This window comes from Pteropus alecto, unplaced genomic scaffold, assembly GCF_000325575.1.
Source record: "Pteropus alecto unplaced genomic scaffold, ASM32557v1 scaffold270, whole genome shotgun sequence".
Classification (NCBI taxonomy): domain Eukaryota; kingdom Metazoa; phylum Chordata; class Mammalia; order Chiroptera; family Pteropodidae; genus Pteropus; species Pteropus alecto.
In genome coordinates this window covers 9,094,657-9,098,505 of record NW_006430735.1, presented here as the reverse complement: position 1 = coordinate 9,098,505, position 3,849 = coordinate 9,094,657, and the positions used below count along the sequence as shown (strand labels likewise).

The following is a 3,849-nucleotide window of genomic DNA, read 5'->3' as shown; positions in this document are numbered from 1 at the left end:
AATCCTGTGACTAGAAATAATGAAAGTAAATATAGTAGGGAGCATTCTTATATAATTTTCCTCACCCATGCAGTGGACACTTGATATATTTCTTGGAAAATTATAGCAAAATTATTACAAAAGATGACCCCTCACATTACTTACTCTAAGCCTCGGTGCTTGACTGTTTTAAGACACTTTTTTTAAAGACATGACTATAATGTGCAAAAAACTACTAGCTAACTTTCTGCTTTGAAAAAGAACTCATAAAACATTGTGGCTTGCAAATGCACACAGAGATATTTTTATTTTTAGGAGTGGATACATAAGCAAATTGGCACATTCATTTGAAAAAGAAATCTGAAATTTATAGAAACCAGTGTGTGGCAGGAACAGGACAAAGGAGCCAAGCTTCAAATGTGAGGGGACAATCTAAGTTACAAGCTTCCTTATGACCTAACTGAGTGTATCTTGGGCCTGAAACTCTTGGTTTGCTATAGATCTTGGAGGATAAAAATTTTCTTATGATTCTAACTTTATTATTTTGATTACTTTTAATAACCACTGACTTTGGGAGTCCATGGATTTTGATAAAGAAGTTAGGGGTCAACATTTCATTGCCGACTCCTTTATGTATTAATTTATTCAACAAATAATTATTTGTGATAGATTATAAAATAGTTAACAAAATAGACATGATTCTACCCTCTTAGATCTTAGAGTCTAGTAAAAGAGATAGACATCAAACAAACCAACATATAAAATACATAGTTATCAATTTTACTAACTGTACAAAATATAAATTTTTATCAGTCACACAATAATACAATTTTTGTAAAATGTTATAGAACAAATTCAACTGTTCTGTTTTAGAGCAAGAAATGGATATGCTTGACATCAACTGCTAGTTGTTTTTCAATATCTATTTTACCCTTCCTTTGCAGTAATAGGGCTTTTCACTGGGCACATAGCCACCCAAATAAAGAATACATTTTCAAGCTTCTCTTGTAGAAAAATAGGTCCCAGTGGCAAAGTTCTAGCTAATGGAAAGTGAGCAGAAATGTCGTATTCACATGTGAGACTGTTTTCTTAAGAGGAAGAGACATGCCTTTCCTTTCTCCTTCCTCCTTCTGACTGAAATGTGTTCCTAATGACGATAACTAAAGAGCATCTTGGACCATGAGATGGAAACTACATGTCAAGGATGGCAGACTGACATGACCCAACACCATTAAACCATGAAACCATACCAAAATTATCTACCTGGACTTTCATGTGAGAGAGAAATAAAATTTGGTGTGAACATCACTGTATTTTTCCATTTCTTTGCGATAGCAGCCTAACCTGTATCCTGACTAATATTCCTCTTCTCTTAGCCTACTGATATGATTTTTAATTGAAAAAAATTTTATTTCAAGAACAGAAAATGGGCAGTTTTTGACATTTTCCCTGTGAAATTTATCTAGAATATTCTTCCATTTCTAAATTTGTATTTGTCAGTATAATTATAGCTAAATGCTTGATAATGCGCATAAAACCCATAAGATTTCCTTTGCACAGTGTTCAGAAACAGACAAAACTATCTATTGTGTTAGAGGGCATAATAAGGAAAGTTAACCATTCGAAGATGGTTGAATCTTAGAAAGATCTTGAAGAGCAGGAAGTCATAGCATTAGGAGAACTGAGAAATCAGGCAGATGGATGCTAGATGCTAGAAACTGAGTATGACACATTTAGTTGTTTAGGGATACGAGATGGTGAAAGTCCTTTAAGTAATGACATTTTTTAAGTAAAGGAATCTCAGAAGCCATCTTTACATTATATAAGAATGTTTCATCTCTTTCATACAATTCTAGAGAGAATTAGCTCACTAGATATACTTAGATCGTTCACTTACTCTTCATAAAAATTATGTTCCAGAATTCTAAATTTTAACTTTGCTGTGGAAAGGGTATCTTATATGTTGCAAATTGACTGCATTCATAAGTGTTCAATTACATTTTTACACTGATTATTTAAAGGAAAATAATCTGGGGATAGGAATGAGGATATCTGAGAACAATTGCATTCATTTAGCAAACCAGTCTGAATGATACTCCTAATGAAAAATAATGGATCAAGTGTCATACATCCTCTGTATATCTTTTCCTTCTATATTTCCCATGAGTCTGTTTGACTACTGATATAATAGGAGACATCTTGTTCACTAAGAAAAATAAGCTGAGAATGGAATCTACCACATTTATCTACACCATGTGTTTATGTTTAAAATGTTTCATAAATTTCAACAAAAAAATAAGAACATGATTTTTATTGCTGAGGTCTGAGTACCTATCACATAAACATGGGGAAGTTTTATACCTACATCAGAGGAGACAATAAACTTAAAACTGTATTTGTAAACCTTAAACGAATTTAATGCACTTTGTTTCATATCTTAGTCATCTTTAATTACTAATGGTCACATCCTCAAGTCATCTGCTCTCCCCCATACTTTCATTCCTATTTCAATAATCTAATTCTTCTCACCTTATCTTTCTATCACTCTCAACTTTTCCTGTATATATTCTGGAGTGTCTGACCAACAATAATTTAACTCTCAAACACCCCCAACTTCTTCCCTCTCCCACTTGCCTTAATTGAAGGCTGATTCACTGCCAAGGTTTCACTCCAGGAAACCTTTCAAGAAGTGGCGAGTGATCATTTTGCCAATAGATTCATATTAATTCTGGTTAATTCTCAACCAATTGATTATTCTCAAGCAATATTCTCTAATCTCATAAAACCAAAACCAAAACAAAACAGATCTTCTTTCAAGTCTCATGCTATCTATTTTCTACCATTTTTGGTCTCTATCCTTCCAGACAATTTCTTTGCCATGTTCCCCCTAAGCCTGGTATCATTTTATGTTTATTTCAGATTTCATGGGGCTGACCAGAACAACTTTCTGATTTTCTAATACTTTGGCTTCTTTGACTCTGATAAGTTTCATATTAACTTTACCTCAGTTCTCAATACTCACATTAATAATGGATTCAACTTTATCATTTCTTAAAATGTTCATTTCTTACATATTAAATTTCAAAGTCCCATTTTCTAAACAATTAAATTTCTTAAACTTTCTCATTGCCTTGCGCCAACTGTGTTATCTTTGATCTCATTTCACGTCTGTTTCTTAACATATCCATTTCTCTCTATAGCTCTCTCCTATTTTAGAGATGGAATGAGGAATCAAAAAATTCCAATGTACTACGGCCATACTACCCCGAACAAGCCCGATCTCATCTGATTGTGGAAGCTAAGCAGGGTCAAGCCTGGTTAGTACTTGGATGGGAGACCACCTAGGAAGACCAGGTGCTGTAGGCATAAAAAAATAAGGGATTGTAAGCTGACAAGGTCCTTGCAATCTGTGAGATCAACCAAGGGTTGCCTCGCTTAAAAAGAAAAAAAAAAAATTCCAATGTAAACATATTAAGCCTGAGAGATTTCTGATTAAAAAAAAAAAACAACCAATGATAGTTATACATAGACAGTTCAGAACTCATAGAGTAAATCTGGGCTGGAGACATAATTTTGGAATATTCAGTATAGAGAATGCATTTAAAGATACACATCTGGATGAGATCAATAGAGAGAATGTGCTGATAGAGAAAATGGGCTTGAGAGGAATACTAGAATACTTCAATATTTTTAAATCTGAGGGAGGAGAAGCCAGCAAGGGAGTCTGAGAAGTGACTACAGGGCTGGAAAGAAACCAAGAAGTGTATATGAAAGTCTAGAGAGGAGAGTTTTTGAAGATGGAGAATTGAGTCTATTGGGAGGGATGCTGTCTATGATAGAATAAGAACATATTCTTGGAATATGAAACAT

General features: G+C 33.8%; 1 pseudogene; it reads left to right on the top strand.

The window, feature by feature from the left end:
- The first annotated feature begins 3,226 nt into the window (after positions 1–3,226).
- On the top strand, positions 3,227–3,345 carry LOC112485372 (annotated as a pseudogene).
- Positions 3,346–3,849: the final 504 nt, after the last annotated feature.